Genomic DNA, 18,103 nt, shown 5'->3' on the forward strand with positions numbered 1-18,103 from the left:
GAGTCTTTCCAACACGTGGCATAAGGCAGGCCAAGAGGCTGGGCCTCTAAGGATACTTCTAGCTGAGATAATATTTAATGTGATTCTTATCCTAGAAAGTATAATTAAAGATAAGATTTAAAGCAATGTCTCTTTAATGAAGCATTAAAACTTGCACTGTCATGCATTCATAGGTATAAATTGGCAGCCAAATTTTGCAACATGATAGTGAAGTTTTAATGTTGATTCTAAGGTGATAAATTGCTTTGAAATTGGATTTTGTTTTCCCAAAGTTGTAGTTATAGTCTAATATTGCAAAAGAAACTTAAAAAGTTTGAAATCTGTCCTCACAGCAAGAGAAACTAAGCTCAGAGCAGCCTCTGCAGGGGGTGGGGTGGGGGGTGACTTTCTTTTGTCTTGCAAATGGTGCCTAAGGAAGCTCTTGAAACTTGCCTCTCCTTGCCTTCAGGGAAAATTCCTTTTAGCTAAAAGAACACTGTTGCAGATCTATCCAGATGTTGTTCTAAATTGCTACACACACTCCAATGAAGTTTGCTTGGCAGGCTGAGAGGCCTGGAAGCACTCATGAGGCAAAGAGTTTCACGGAAACTCACCTCCTGGAGCTTTGGCATTCTCATTAACCCGTATACTCATACCCTATTCCCACGTTAGTCTGGTGTATGGATCCACATGCACTCTTTTAGTATTATCTTATTATAAGTGCCTTTTAAGATTGAATTCGGACATAGCTGAGCCTTCACCAGTCCTAGAAAGAGTCCTTGAGCTGACCATGGGTTTGGAATTCTGTAAGAATGTTGCCTATTCAGTGACATTCAGAATAGCCTCTAGTATTACACTATCACTTAGAATAAAAGCCAAGTTGCTCCCATATACAGGAATTTACAATGGTTTAGGAAGTAGATTGGGCTGTGGTTTTACAGTATTGCATTATTCATGAGATGGTTAGCTAGAGTAGAACTCCCTAATTAGAACCATGACGTGGGTGTGAAAACCCTTGCCCTAGGAGTGTAAAGACCTCACACCTGGCTTCTAAGACTATAGCTGACCTTAGATAGGGCTGACTTTGTCTCAATTGTTTTATTGCCCAGTTCCTGCCAGTCTTTGTGTTTACATCCCTTTGTTTTGCGTAAGAGTCATTAAGCATCTGGTAACCTCATTTGTTCCTTGCCCATGTGTCACCTAACTTCGCCATTTTCTTCTGTATAAAAAGTTTGATGTTCAATTTGACAAATTACATTCAGATTCTACACAACCTCTTGTGTTGCGTCTGTCTGTCATTCGCTGACTCTGCCCACCTGCAACTAGAGACCCCTTCTACGCAGACAAGGGACCCAAGAGGGTCTGCGGCACTAAATAAAGTTTAAATTCAAAGTTTATAAAAGTTTAATCAGGCTGTAGAATTTATCAGGACATTTTGATTTGACTTGCCTACTTCATGTAAAGTTATTATAGATTTAAGAGTTTGTTTTTTCCTTTCCATCTGGAAAATTGTAAAGAGTTTGCTTCCAGTGAGCTTGTACTCACTGGAAAATTTTGCCCCTGGGTACGGCTAATATAGCTTTACCTCATGTAATAAAAATTCTTAGTGTCTCTGCTTCAATACAAGAAGCTAAGAGTTTGAATCTTTCAGTGTATATTGTTTCCTAAGTGGAAAGTATTTTATTAGCTAATGCCTCTCAAGGGAAGTTTACTTTAAATCCTTGCTCTCACACAAGGAGCTTTTAAGTTCTGGGGAGTAGCTGTTGCTCCAGAAAAGATTCAGAGGCAATATCTTTTAAATATTTAGGGTTTTAGTTATACTATAAAATTGTGGTACAGAAAAATCTAGAACAAAAAAATTGATTTGCTTCAAAATTTTATTTTCAAAAGCTTCCAGGAGATGTTAATGGCTAAGACCTCACCTTAAACTCACCACAGGAGAACTCAAGCCTTTTTTAGGTGCTATTAAGTGAGATGTAAATTAACTGGCAAAGAACAAAAGGCTTTGCAGAAAATAAAGAAAGCTTTTATAATTTTTAATCAATTATAAGCAATGGTAATTAAATATTAGCTGTGCCCACAGCAATTGTTTGGCAAGAGACAACATTATTGTAAAGTCATTTTTCTTCTCCTCCCGGTCGACCATTGGCCCATGTGGAGCCGGCCAGCTGCTGGCTGCTGCAGAGCAGGGCCATGAGATACACAGCTTTCCCTGAGTGGTGGCGGCATGGGAGGCCGCCAGAAAGCGGGCGCCTTTGTAGCAAACTCAGGGGAGGGCCGTGCACCATTGCCCCCATGAGCATCTGCTTGTCCCCGCCGGGGGTGGCCATATTTTTCCTGCTATGACTTGGGGTGCTCTGGCGCCCTTGCTCAGGCTTCCTGGCCTACAACAGATTGGGCCGCTTCAGCCTCTATGGCCTGGGAAGAGGGCCGGAGGCTGACAAGGCCAAGGTGGCGTTCACCTCAAAGCACAGTTTTAACATCCTATTAAGGCTGCTGTGGTGCTAATAAAGAATTGTAAGTTAAATCCGTATACTTTAGAAAACCTATAACAAAAATGTGTCTTAAGAACCTGACAAAGTGTCTCTTCCTTGTTCAAAACAGCAATTATTAATATTTGATCTATTGCATACCATCATTTTAAATAAAATTGACAATCATCCCAAAGATAAGTTTAAAAATTGTTTTTATGCATGCTTTTGTACCTTCTATAAATTCATGCATGCATGCATCCCAATTACTGTGTTTAAAAACAGCCCTTCTATAGGAAAAAAGTATATGTGAATTGGATCACACGCTTATTCTTTTGAGTTTTCTCCTGCTTCAACACAGATAATTAAATTGTGTGCTGTAGATGGTGTTTTAAAATGTTGAATAATCAAGCTTTAATTTGTATCTTTATTAATATATACATCTCAGAGCTTACAATTGCTTAAAATTGTTCATTCCTCAGATGCTATTAATTCTCACATTTGCAATTGCTTATGCAACTTGTAAGAAAAAATACTGTTCCTTTAAAAAGACTGTTTTTGGACAGTTAAGAAATGTTCCTGGGTTGCCTGGAAAAGACCCCCAGGATTTGCTTTTGTGTTATAGATATTTACATAAAGCTTTAGCTGATAAAGGATTACAGATAGCTCCTGAAAAGATACAAACTCAGGATCCTTATAATTGTTTGGGTTTTAGACTTACTAATCAAGCTGTTTTTCCCCAAAAGATAGTTATTTGCAGAGACAACTTAAGGACTTTGAATGATTTTCCTGCTTGTGGACGTTGTACATCGTGGTGCGCACTAGGCTCCGCACCACGATGTACAACGTCCACAATACAGAGGAGTTGAAACCTTTATTTGATATTCTTAAAGGGAGTTCTGATCCTACCTCCCCTAGATCTTTAGCCTCAGAAGGATTGCTGGCCTTGCAACTAGTGGAAAAAGCTATTGAAGAACAATTTATCACTTATATAGATTACTCTTTGCCTTTACATCTGTTAATTTTTAATACGATTCATATGCCTACAGGATTGTTATGGCAAAAATCTCCTCTAATGTGGATACATTCGAGGATTTCTCCTAAACGTAATATCTTGCCATATTATGAAGCAGTAGCTCAGATGATTATCTTTGGAAGGAAGCAGGCACTAACTTATTTTGGCAAAGAGCCAGATATTATTGTTCAGCCTTACAGCATAGTTCAAGACACTTGCCTGAAACAGCACAGTACAGATTGATTGCTTGCTCAAATAGGGTTTAAAATAACTATAGACAGCCACTATCCTCAAGATAGGTTGATAAAATTTTTAAATGTATATGAGGTAATTTTTCCTAATATGACCTCTTTACAACCCTTACACAATGCTGTTCTGGTGTTTACTGATGGCTCCTCTGAAGGGCGAGCTGGATAACTTATAAATAATCAACAGGTAATCATAAAGACTCCTGTCCTCTCAGCTCAATTAGCAGAATTAACAGCAGTACTGAATGTCTTTCAGTTTGTGAATGATGCTTTTAATATTTTTACTGATAGTTTATATGTTGCACAATCAGTACCCTTATTGGAGACTTGTGGTACGTTTAACCNAAATACGCCAGCAGGATCCTTGTCTTCACAATTGCAAAACATTATTCTTACCTGAAAACACCCGTTCTATATTGGCCACATACAATCTCATTCTGGTCTTCCTGGACCTCTAGCTGAAGGCAATGATTGCATCGACAGAGCACTAATAGGAGAGGCCTTAATTTCAGATCCTGTTGCTTTGGCCAAACGTGATCATGAAAATATTTCATCTCTCTATCCATAACTTAAGGCTCCGACATAAGATCACTAAGGAGCAGGCAAGAATGATTGTAAAACAATGTCCTAAATGTATTACATTATCTCCAGTACCACATTTAGGAGTTAATCCACAAGGTCTTATGCCTAATCATATTTGGCAAATGGATATAATTCATTATGCAGAATTTGGAAAATTAAAATATATACATGTTTGTATTGACACTTGTTCAGGATTTCTTTTTGCTTCTCTGCCTCTAAAAATGTAATTGATCATTGCCTACAAGCCCTTAATGCTATAGGATTGCCTAAACTTATTAAGACAGATAATGGGTCATCCTACTCTAGCAAAAAATTTTACTTCATTTTGTAAAGAATTTGGCATCAAACATAAAACTGGAATTCCTTATAACACCATGGGACAAGGAATAGTTGAACGTGCTCATCGCACTTTAAAAAATTGGCTATATAATCTCGTTCTTTATATATTCAAAACAGTAATGGTTTAAGATAATATTTTGGTATTTTTGGAGAATGGGCATGTCAAATTGTAAAAAATTTGCTCTTGGTGTCCTCAGTTCCTACCTGTTTCCACATAATGGTGTTAATTCTTGAGGACCTATACTTAATTAATTGCTGCCAATGAGTGCTCTTATTTCTGATTAATAAATAAATAAATTATGCACATGTGACTATTAATAACCTTTCAAGCTTTCTAGTTACAACCACTCTTCAAGAGAAACAATTGAAAGTGTAATTAGTCACTGCCCTTGTTATATTAATACTGACTATAACAGTCAAGCATTTGAGATGTTTTGTCAACAATTTAATAATTCTCAAAGACAGGGTATTGTGGAACTTTAAAAACTCTTCTTCTTAAAAAACAAAGAAAGGGCAAAAATATATCCCCGTGCACATCATTTAATATATCCCCGTGCACATCATTTAATATATCCCCATGCACATTATTTAATATATCCCCGTGCACATTACTTAATTTATCCCCGTGCACATTATTTAATATATCACCGTGCACATTATTTAAATCATACTTTTAAGAATTTTGAAATTTGGATGTCAAAGAACTTAATAAATGCCTCATAGTATAATGAAAACCAGACATAATCATGTCTTGGTGAGATGAAAAGGATCCACTTATTGGCATATGGCTTGATTCTGAACAGCTACCTTATTGGGAAAGGGAAAAGCATAGATTCTCTGCACAAAATGCTGCAGAAGCATGATGGCTAATTCGTGTGACAAGCTGACAGGTGAGTTCACTGAGTGCCCTGACAAGAAAGCTGAATTGGGTATATGTTTTTGACCCACCTTTGCTTGCCATTTTCCCAGTTTGGACAAACTAAGCTGCCTTGCTTCAAGCTTTTTAAACCTTATGGGACATAGAACATTAGAGACTGTGTAATCTGACTTAGAAAGACTAGTCACAAGAAAGAGTTATAGTGATTCTTCTCCTTCCCTCATTGTGACCAGTTATTCTTACTCAATCTTGGACTGGTCTAGTAATAATTCCAGTATTAGAGATTCCTAGGGAAGATAGCTAAAATCTTAATTACCTAGAAAAGTTAATTCGGAGCACAGCCTCCACTCCCAGAGAAGCTACAGCCTTTCTGCAAATTCTCAAAGCCACCTTACCCACACTTGGAGCTCTAAATCTAAGCTTGATCATTGCTAGTTTGCAATTGAATGGAGTACCTGGACTTCCACAAAGAAGCTTTTATACTGTTGCTTTTCACTGTCTGGACTTTGTTTTTCAAGCAGGTGAGTAAACGCCCTTCAGCCTGACTGAAGCAGGTGTGCAGCCTCGCTTCCAACAGCGCAGGTGGCAGTTATTAAACTTCATGAGGAAGCATTCTAAGTACATATTGTGGCTTTGGTCTGAATTGGGAATAAGGTGTGCTAATGAGGGCCGGACAGTCAAAGACGGGCACTGATCCATCCCACAGGTCCAGTTATTCAAGGGTCTCGAGGGGACCTTCTCCTAAGAACCAAATGGGGGGAGAGAGAGACGGACACCAAGTGCAGGAATGACAAGGAACCAGTCTGAGTAGCATCAAGGTGTCACTGTATTCAGCAAGGCTCAAGGCTTAAATGCACAAGCAAAAGGGGAAGTACAAGTCCCTCTCAGCAGGAGGGGTGGGGCAACAAAAATGCACAAGCAAAAGGGGAAGTACAAGTACTTCTCAGCAGGAGGGGTGGGGCAGTGGAAATTTTTCTTTTGGCAGCTCCACAGGAAGCAGGAACTTGGCGGTATCAGGGTGTGGTCAGGACATCTGGTGCTGACTAAGGGCTGGAATATTCTGTGGTTGTTCTCGGAAAGGTGTGTCGGTGGCCCGCTTTTGACCCCCTTATCTTCTCGGGGGGGGGGGGGAGGCCCAATTCGGAGATCAGGACAATAGAGTTGTCTTAATAGCTCCCAACAGGGCACCCAGATCTTGGAACCGTACCAATCTAAGACAGAGGTACATGCCAAAAGGCCATGGCTGTTGATAACACACCACAGAGCCATGTTTTGTGTGAAATATAACACAAACAAGCTGCATGTAACCTCCAAGACAGAATTGGATGGTTCGAGAAGATCTAAGATTTCCTAAGACAGGGGCGACCGCCTGCCACCATAACTCCCAGGCAGGACTATAGAGCATAAATAAATTGTATGTCTCAGTCCAGCTTTTTTTTTTTTAAATATTAATAACAGGGGGGAAAATTGTAACCTCCCCCAGCCTGAAGCAGGCTAAGCCAGACCTTGACCTTGCTGCCACTAAGGAGATTACCTAGGGTGGAGCCCTCCTCCCTAGATCACTCTATTGTTCAGCCACTGCTGCTGTTCCCCTTCAAGATATTGCTACCTGCTGGGAGGCTGCTGAGCTATTCTGGAGACTACACCCTATCCTGCACATCACCTGCAGCTGGTTCCAGGCTCCAAGGATGAATTGGCGGGAATGAGCCTCCCCCTCCTCCCCTTTATAAGCACATTTGCCATTAAACATTGGAGCTTTGATCAGGAAACTTGACTTAGCTCAATTTTTCTCTCGACCACCTAGTTCTCTCTCTTTCAGCTCCAGTCTGCCTCCCAGGTGTATCCCGTTTCTTGTGAGCCACAGGTCAGCTTCCAACAGGGTTACTTGGGTTGTTGGTGCTTAACTTCTTGAGTTCTTTTTAAATTTTGGGAATTAGCCCTCTGTCAGATATGGGGTTGGTAAAGATCTTTTCTGAATCTGTAGCTGCTGTTTTGTCATATTGACACTGTTTTTTGTCTTACAGAAGCGTTGCAGTTTCATGTGGCCTTATCAACTGCTCATCTTAGAGTCTGAGTCATCGGTATTCTGTTCAGGAAATTGTCACCTGTACCAATGCATTAAAGTATATTTTTCACTTTATTTTCTAAGAGATTTAGTGTATCCTGTATTATGTTGAGGTCCTTGATCCACTAGGACTTGAATTTTGTGCAGAGTGATAAATACAGATCTATTTGTATTCTTCTACACGCAGACATCCAGTTAGGTATATCCTTTTGTGTTTGGGTATATACTATAGATGCCTATTAGGTTCATTTGATTCATAATATCTGTTAGTATCATTATTTCTCCGTTTATGTTTTGTTTGGATGTCCTGTCAATTGGTGAGAGTGTGGCGTTTATGTTTCCCACAATTAATGTGTGGGGTTCAATGTGCAATTTAAGATTTAGTGATGTTTCTTTTACCAGTGTGGGTGCCCTTGTGTTTGGGGCATAGATGTTCAGAATTGAGATTTCATCATGGTAGGTTTTTCCTTTGCTGAGTATGAAGTGTCCTTCCCTGATGCTTTTAATTACTTTTGGTTGAAAGTCTATTTTATTAGATATTAGAATGGCTACTCCAGCTGTCTTCTTGGGTCTATTTGCTTGGAAAACCTTTTTCCAGCTCTTTGCTTTGAGGTGATGTCTATCTTCATGATTGAGGTATGCTTTTTGTAGCTAGTGAATCCATTCTCTTAGCCTGTGTCTTTTTATTGGAGAATTTAGTGCACTGATATTGAAAGATATTAATGACAAATGATTGTTATTTTCTGTTATTTTGATGTTGGTGGTGTTAATGGTGTGTGTGTGTGTGTGTGTGTGTGTGTGTGTTCTTTCCTTGTTTTTCCTGGTACGGAATTGTGTATTTCCTGTTTTTTTCTTGGATGTAGTTATCCTTCTTGGGTCGGAGATTTCCTTCTAGTATTTTCTAAAGGGCTGGATTTGTGGATAGATATTATTTGAATTTAGATTTGTCTTAAAATATCTTGTTTTCTCCATCTGTGGTAATTGAGAATTTTGCAGGGCACAGTAGTCTAAGTTGGAACCTATGGTTTTTTAGAAGTTGCAGGATATCTGTCCAGGCCCTTTTATTTTTTTAGAAACTCTACTGAGAAGTAAGGTGTAATTCCGATAGATTCCTTTGTACATTTGCTGGCTTTTCCCCCTTGCTGCTTTTAATATTTCTGTAGATTTGTTCTGTAGATTTAGTGTTTTTATTATTATGTGTTGGGAGTATTTTCTTTTCTGGTCCATCCTAATTGGTATTCTGTAAGCTTCTTGTGTGTTTACAGGCATCTCTTTAGGTTGGGAAAGTTTTCTTCTACGATTTTGTTGAGAATACTTTCTAGGCCTTGGATCTGGGACTCTTCACCTTCTTCTATTCCTATTATTCTATTAGGTCTTTTTGTGCTATCCCAGATTGTCTGGATGTTTTGTGTCAGGATATTTTTTACCCTTAATGCGTTGACTGCTGTATCAATTACTTCTGTTGTATCTTCTATGCCTGAGAGTCTGTTTTCCATCTTCTGTATTCTGCTGGTGATGCTTGCATCTGCTCTTTTTCTCTTCCCTAGGTTTCCCATCTCTAAGATTTCTTCAGTTTGTGTTTCTTTGTTGCTTCTGTTTTCACTTGCCCATCTTGTACAATTTATTCCTTCACCTCTTTAATTGTATTTTCATGTATGTCTTTAAGGGATTTATTTGTTTGGTTGTTAAAGATCTCTATCTGTTTGATAGTAATTTCCTGTATTTCTTTAAGGGATTTGTTCATTTCCTGTTTAAAGGCCTCTATAATCTTTATAAGATTGGATTTATGGTCATTTTTTTGTGTTTCAGTTGTGTTAGGACATCCAGGGCTTGCTGTAGTGGAGTAACTCTGCTTTGGATATGTCACATTGCCCTGACTCTTGTTAATTGTGTTATTTTGAGGGCCTTTAGCCATCTTGATGGTTTTGGTCCCTGGATGTTCTTGTCATAGTAGGTATTTGGAAGAAGGTGAACCTCAAAGACCCTGGTGTGGTAGGCCTCTGATGAGTACTTTTGGGCTGTATGCTTCCAGACCTGCAGTTCAGTATGGTTCAGGAGCCTCAGATCCAATGGAGGTGGGCAGAGAGTTGGCAGTAGAATGGATGTCCTCCAAGAATGGTAGCCTGCTCAGGGCAGCTTGGTTTGGCCCAGAGGGCTCAGCAATCAGGGAAGATGGATGGGGGAGGGGAGCTTACCTGTATGGTTCAGCAGTCTCAAAGAAGGAGAGAAGAGGTGGCAGGAAAGTGGAGGTTCCCCCGGGGATAGCAGGCTGCTCAGAGACACTTGGCTTTTAAAGTGGGTTTTTCAAGAAAAAGTGAAACCAAGAACTTTTACAACTGCAGTATCTTGCTAAAGAAATGCACTACAGTGAAAAATACAGCAAGCCAGGTGGTGATTTGATATGAGAAAACAGGGCATATGAGTTTGTTATTGTAGCATTGTGCAAGAATATTGAAAAAAAGATGAAAGAAAAAGAAAGAGAGAGAGAGAGAGAGAGAGAGAGAGAGAGAGAGAGAGAGAGAGAGAAGAAAGGAAGGAAGGAAGGAAGGAAGGAAGGAAGGAAGGAAGGAAGGAAGGAAGGAAGAGAAAGAAAGAGAAAGAAAGGGGGTGGAGAGTCCAAGTATCCATAAGATTAGCAGTCACAGTCTCACCTTTAGAAAACAGGTGACCAAAATATTGCAGAGTAGTGAATTTATTTCTATGTATTTCTAGTATAGTAAAAACTGACTCCCATTAACAATAGTCTGTCAAGGTGTTCTCGTACACCTCTGATCTTGCTTGTATCAGAGAGGTAAATGATACATTCCTATTTAAGGTGGGGTGTTTGTTTTTAAACTGAGTGAAAATACTAAGTACTTTTACAATTGCAAAACATTGCTGGAAAATTACAACGAGTAAATTGGTTATTTAGTATGAGAAAGCAGAGCACCTGAGTTTATAATTGTAGCATTGCACAAGAGCAATTGCCATCACAGAAAATGGAATGGGGAAACAACAAACACAGGCTTAAAGCATTGCACAATGGTGTATTGGCAAAAGCCAATGTACTTGTACTATAGAGAAAACTAAATCCTATTTTATCAGTTTGAAAAGCTTTTCTCATACATCTCTGAAGTTGCTTGCTTCACAACAGATGTAAGAGAAGATCTCAAATTTCTAAATAATGTGAGTTTAAAAAAAAGTGAAAATGGTCGTAGTTTTAGAACAGTAAGAACTCTTTTATAGCAATTCAGTTTACAGAAAAGTACTTTAAGGGAAGTGGTGAATATTTACAACAAACAAGATCACATGAGGTTATTATTCTTGCATTGTGTAAGGACATCGATTTAAGGGTAGTGTTAAGACTGTATTAGGACAAGAAAGAAATATGGTAGAGCAGTAGAAGTATCTGAGTCATCTTTAGAAACACACTCATAAGTGACTCAAAGATCATAAAGTTCAGTATTATAAAAACATTGTCCTTCCTGTGTCACAAAAACTAAACCCTATTTACATAAGTTTACACTTGTGTTCATCAGAAGTATAGAGCATCTGTTGCTAAGAGTTTTTGAAAAAAGGACTGAAAACGGCAGTACTTTCACAACAGAAAGAACTGTGCTGTAGCAATGGCCCTCACAGTGAAGTACTATAAAGATAGTGGTAATTATTTATAAGAAAGCACAGCACAGGAATGAAATAGAATTTCTGGTTTCATGGTAACTCAGTTGTGTCATGTGAAGTTTTTCCAAAAGTTGTCTTGTGAGACACTGTTTTAATGAAGCCAATGCATGAGGGAGTATGTGATGTTTTGCCGAGAGTATAAATGGAACCCAGTAGGCCAGGAGAGGACACTCTTGCATTGCTACATCTTATAACACTTCGCTGGTCTTTACTGATCTTTCCTTGTTACTACTTAGTAGAGAAACCTCCCAAGGAATCTCTCCTGGTATTCCAGCTGCTTCTTGCTTCTTCCATTGACTTCCTGATGATTTGGCAGCTGAGGAGTCTCACCGTTTCTGCTGGATTAAGCCACTGCTATTAATTTGTGCTCGGTGTTTGCTATTGGACTGGACTGCTGGTATCCTGACAACAAGATTAGAATTGCCTCCAAAGAACTACTTCTAAACAGGTCAACCACCCCTTGTCCTATTAACCATCTTTCCACCTACCTTTTGTCGATGGGCTATAAGGGAGATTGAAGAATTCAAGAACCTTAAATAGAGTAGACTTTGAAAAATCTAAGCCTCTACAGGAGTAATACAATGGTATTATTGCACTGCATAATGATATTGGCCTTATATTGAGCATTATGGTTATGGATAGAAGTAGAAAAGCATGTGAGGGAAGAGTATAAGAATATGTAACTTTAGCAATACAGCAATATTGTTAAAAACTACAAGCAAATTGACTAAAACCTACATGGTGGTGCATTTGAACAAAACCAATATACCACTGAGGCAAAAACTCAGTCCCCGTTTCATCAAGGTGTTGTGTGTTACTCGTAAACCTCTGAAGTTGCTTGAATCGAAAGAGCAGAGGGTGCATTCCTAAGCAATGTAGCTTTGTTAAGAATAGAGGGCAAACTGTAGGATTTTCACAAAAGCAAAAAGTTTGTTAATCTTACACACAACTGTGGAAAACACAGCAAGGAAAGTGGTGCTTTAGAGTACGAGAGCAGGGCACATGAATTTATTATTGTAGCACCTCACAGGGACATCTGAGTTAAAGTTACGATTAACAATATAACAAGAAAGGAATCGAGAACGGAGTATGAGTGTCGGTAATGTTGACAGTACAGAGTATCATCCTTCGAAAACATATGCCCAAGTGAGCGAAACATCACACAATGGAATATTTGCAAAACCCAATGTACTATGACTCTAGTTAAACCTAAATCCTGATTGAAACAACTTGGTCAGTCTTGATTTAACATCTCTGAAATTGTGCCAGAAGAGCAGTATGAACATTCCTCAGTAAAGCAAGTTGCTTAAGATCCTATTGAAGAATGTGTGGCTATTATGACAGCAAGCACTTTGCTAAAACAGTTCACTGAACTGAAATTACTTAAGGGAATTTGTACCTGGTTACAAGAAAGAGGGTAAAGGGTATTTTTTATTGTAGCCCTGACTGCACAAGGGCACAAGGCCTAGGTTAGGGTTTAGCTTTACACCAGAATAAAATGCAAGAGTACTTGTGACATGATCAGCACAGAGTTGATATTTAGAACACACACACGAACACACACAGGCACACTTGACTAAAACATCACAAGGTGGCATATCTTAAAAAATCAGTGTACTTCTACAATGAAACTCAATCCCAATTACAACGACGTAGTCGATTTTACTCCTAAAAGTCTGAAGCTGCTTGCATTAGAAAAGCAAGGTGTACATTCCTTACTTGAGTGCATAGACTTTACAAAGTGGACTTATTAAGACTAGAGGGAACTGGTTAGTTCATATTTTTGTTCCACCTATAGGGTTTCAAACTTCTTCAACTCCTTGGGTACTTTCTCTAGCTCCTCCATTGGGGGGCCCTGTGTTCCATCCTATAGATGACTATGAACATCCATGCCAGGCACTGGCATAACCTCACATGAAACAGTACCCCCAGAGGCCATGTGTCTAGCTGCATATGTAGCAGAAGATGGCCTAGGCAGCCATCATTGGGAAGAGAGGCCCCTAGGTCTTGCAAACTTTATATGCTTCAGTACAGGGGAACGCCAGGGCCAAGAAGTGGGAGTGGGTGGGTAGGGGATCAGGGTTGGGGGGGTAGGGTATAGAGAACTTTTGGGATAGCATTTGAAATGTAAATAAAGAAAATATCTAATAAAAAAGACTAGCGGGAAAACTGTAATACTTTTAAAGAGCATGGACTTTGCTAAACTGATGAATGAGTCTGAAAAATACACTAAGGTAATTGTTGCTTGAGACTGTTTTTTGGGCTTCTACATGAGATGTAACCCATGTCTGACATTGTCAATGGGGCCAAGAGTCTGTGTCTAGATAGGTCATAGGCCCCAGGGGAAGAGATGCTATTCTACTGAACCAATGATGAAATGATGTCTAGTGACTTTTGCTATACACATAAGACAGTGTATCACTCACACCCCCGTCAGAGAAGCTTCTTCTTGCTGTAGATGGCCATTAACACAGAAATTCAACTGGTCAATATCTAGAGAATAAGAGACTTCAGAGTGCTCATCCCGACAGAGCATGTTCATCCTAAACTTCTCCTCTCAAAGCTTAGGGATCTATACAGAAGAAGTGGTGGAAGTATTACAATAGCCAGAGATGCTAGCTGACCTCATGGAAACAGTGTTATGCAGACATACTAGGACAGATGTACATAAGAACTCACAGTCATTGTGACGACATGCACACGGACTGCACAAGACCAAGCCAGACAAAATCTTAGCACATAAGAAAGGAGAGAGATAGAAAGTCCCAGTCAAGCTGAGGAGCTGTTGATCTGTTTGCTGCCAGGAAGGAGAAAAGTCGCTTTTCTTTAATGATGTGACATTTGGCATATTGATTACATTCCAGAGCAGGCTTCATGCCCAGGAATAGTTGGACAACACAAACAGGACTCATGGGAGTGAGGGAAAGAGGAGGAGAACATGAATTTGGATAGGTAGGAAGATATGAAAAGAGCTATAAGGATTTAGAAGAGAACAAATGTGATCAAAATACATTGTGTGAAATTCTCAACGAATTAATAAAACATCATTAAATTGGTGAGGCTACATGAAATCTTCCCTATACTTCCAGTGAAAATATACAATGTTCTTCCACCTTGGGAAACAGCCTGGACATTCTTCAAAATGTTAGACATGAGCTACACAATAAGTAAAGATAAGTTACTTCAATTTCAGTTGAGCATCTTCTTCTCCCTCCTCTTTTTCAGTTCTATCAGAAATACTCTTTTAATTAATAATGAGTTTTTCATCAGGATGAATACAGAAATCAAATGGCTGAATTTAGGTCGCATCATAAGCTTTGTGATTTTTTATTGATTCACTTTACAACCCAATATCAACCCTTCTCCTCCTCCCAGTACCCCCTCATGCAATCCTCTCTGAGTTCCCTTTAGAAGGAGAAGTCCTCCTCTGTTTATTACCACCTCCACAACATCAAGTTGCTTCAGTACTAGGCACACCTTCTCCCACTCAGGCCAGACAAGGCTGTCCATCTAGGGGTACAGGGTCCACAGACAGGCAGGGAGGCAACAGGCTCAGGGACAGTCCCTGGTCCAGTTGTTTGGAGGAACCACATGAAGACCACACTGCTCATCTGCTGCATATGTGCAGGGAGCCTAGGTCCAGCTAGTGCTCACTCTTTAATCAGTGATTCACTCTTTGTGAGAGTCCAAGAGTCTAAGTTAGTTGACTCTGTTGGTCTTCCTGTGGAGTTGCTGAACTCTTTGGGCCCCTCAGTCCTTCTCCCAACTTTTCCATAAGAGTCCCTAAACTCCATCTAATATTTGGATGTGAGTTTCTGCATCTCTTTTGTCTACTGGGTGGAGCCTCTCAGAGGACAGTTATACTAGGTTCCTATCTGCAAGCATAGCGGAGTATCATTAATAGTGTCAGGGATTGGTTCTTGCCCTTATGATGGTGCAGGAATGCTTCAATATATGGAAATCCATCAATGTAACCCACTACATATAAAAATTCAAAGAAAAAAAACACATTTCATTAGATGCTGGAAAAGCATTTGACAAAATTCAACATCCCTTCATGTTAAAAGTTTTGGAAAGATGTCTAATTTCTTAAGTTCTCTATTATCTTTGGATATTAGCCCTCTGTTTGATATAGGACTGGCAAAGATCTTTTCCCATTCTACAGGCTGCCATTTTGTCCTACTAATGGTGTCCTTTGCCTTACAGAAGCTCATGGAAAGCACTTAATGGACACATAAATTTTTGGTGGAACATAAAATTAAGTTTGATTCTGATTGATTAACTTCTAAGTCTTTCTTACTCAATGTGTAGACTACATATATGAAGTTCATATGATAACTTTCTTGCTATATATTGCAATGCTTTAAAGAAGCTTTAGTGGGTCATAAGTCACATATATTCTAATCCCCATTTACATTGTACAGTTATGTAATTTAGTATTTCCATGTTCTTGATCAGCTGTAAAACCATCCTAGTCTATTTTCTGGATGATTTAAAAATGATTTATTCCATGTTTCTCCATGATGTAGATCATTGTTTCTTAATCATCTCTCTTGGCATTTATGGACAGGTGGTAATTTTTTGGTGTTCTTTCAATGAAGGATGCTTGTCTTGTACCTGGCCCTATGACACCAGCAGCACTGACCAATGATTGAAAACAAAGAATATATGAGCACATGTCTAAATGTCCTCAGAAGTGTGAAATCATCCCATGTGGGGAAACCACTGGGAAGGATTAATTTCCACCCCTGCCTCTACTCCTTCCATTCTTGCTTTCCAACTGTGGTATGTATTAGACTCAACACATAACATAGTTGAATATTAGACTCTGTTCATCATGGAACATGGGCAACTTCTTTGGAACTTGGGCTCTCCTTGAATCCCTCTTGGATAGATTTGATCATCCCAGGAGGCAAGCTGGTTCTTTGTCCTCACAAGGTATGAGAACAAGTCCTGGAAGTTGGCTCTTGCTTCTACAGCATCTATGAGCAGGGCAGTGGCTGCTGTTTTCAAACCAGATACTAGCCTGCTAGATCTCCTTTATGATAGGAGAATCACATATGTTCTTTAATGACTGCTTATTGGACAACAAGAGAAGCTCTTCCTGAGTTCCACTGAAACTTAGTTTGAATCTCTTCAAAGACCTCATTACATAGCCTTCCCTTCATCTCAACGTTTGCTCTTCTATACTGTGAATGAAATTTTATGAAAAGAAGCCAGTTTTTCAAAGACTGGTTGGCTAACTAAAACTATAGTGAGGTAACTCAGTCACAAAAGAACACACATAATATGTAGTCACTGATAAATGGATATTAGGAAAAAATTCGGAATACCCATAATACAACAGACCATATGAAGTTCAAGAAGAAGGAAGACCAAAGTGTGAATGCTTCAGTCCTACTTAGAAGGGAGAATAAAATAATCATGGAAGTATAGGGAGGGAGGGACCTGGGAGGAATAGAGGAGGGAAAGGGAAAGGGGGGATCAGGTGTGGAAGGAGATGGGGGAGAAGTACAGAGGGTCAGGAAATTAAACTGAGGTGTGTAGCAATGGGGGATTGGAAAGTAGGAGTAGCCACTAGAAATTTCCAGATTCCAGGAAAGCAAGAGGCTTCCAGGACCCAGTGAGGGTGACATTAGCTGAAATGCCCAACAAAGGGGAGAGAGAACCTGTAGAGACCATATCCAGTGGACAGGCATGGTTACCAGTTGAGGAATGGGGCCACACACCCATCTGAAAAATATTAACCCGGAATTGTTCCTGTCTAAAGGAAATGCAGTGACAAAGAGTCAAGAAAAGGCTGAAGGAAAGGCCATCCAGAGACTGCCCCACCTGGGGATCCATCCCATATGCAGACACCAAATCCAGACACTATTGCTGATGCCAATAGCACTCAGAGTATCTGGAGAGTACTAACACCTGCTGTTTCCTTTCCAGAATCCCTGGGACACTTTCTGAGTACTCCTTGGTCTTTCAGTAGATTCAGTATCATCTAAAGGACTTCTGTAGTCATAGCAACAGCTGAGGGACACTTGGTCCACATTTCTGGTGTCTTATCTTTCCTTTGCATTATTGTCCCAAATGCAGAGTTGTTTCATGTTTTCTGAAGTTCCTAATCCTGAATTGCTGCCCAGTATTCAAACACAAAACAAAACAACACCAACAAGAAAGCTCAAAAACCAAACCAAACCAAAACAAAACAAAACCACCATCATCACCACCAACAACAAAAAAAACCCCAAAACAAGAAAATCAAACCAAACTCAAACATCATTTGTCATATTGATCACTATTTGGCAATGATTAGAATCACATTCACAAATAGTAAGTTGACACTGTGACCATATATTCATAAGCCTCTCTTTTTTACATCAGTTTATAAAAGCACCAATAGACAATAAATTTACCTTCTTGGATTCTCTAAAGTTTAAAGGTTTTAGTGTAAGTGTTCATAGATAGGTATAATAAACTCTATCTAAACTTGATTAGATAATATTCTCCTTATATTTTTCAAAACTAGTAATGGAAATTGCTGAGACTTATGTTAGTTTAAATACTTTAAAAAACTATTTAAATTTAAAATGACTATTAAGACTTATGTCCCACAACAAACTAATAGAAACCAATATTTATAACCCTATAGTAGTCCAGTTTCTGACACCTTACAAATGTACTCGTTATGTTTCATGAATAAAATAGTTGAATCAAAATACTATTATAACCATGATAGATTGCCAGCTGCAGGATGCAAAGCTTATCATATTCATATCAATTCATATTAATGTCCCATATCTCTAGATTTTCTTATTTGGAAATCCCAATTGCAACACATATTACTTAAAATTTTAAATCCTGGCAAAGCTCCTC

Source organism: Mus caroli, chromosome 4 (assembly GCF_900094665.2).
Source record: "Mus caroli chromosome 4, CAROLI_EIJ_v1.1, whole genome shotgun sequence".
Lineage (NCBI taxonomy): Eukaryota > Metazoa > Chordata > Mammalia > Rodentia > Muridae > Mus > Mus caroli.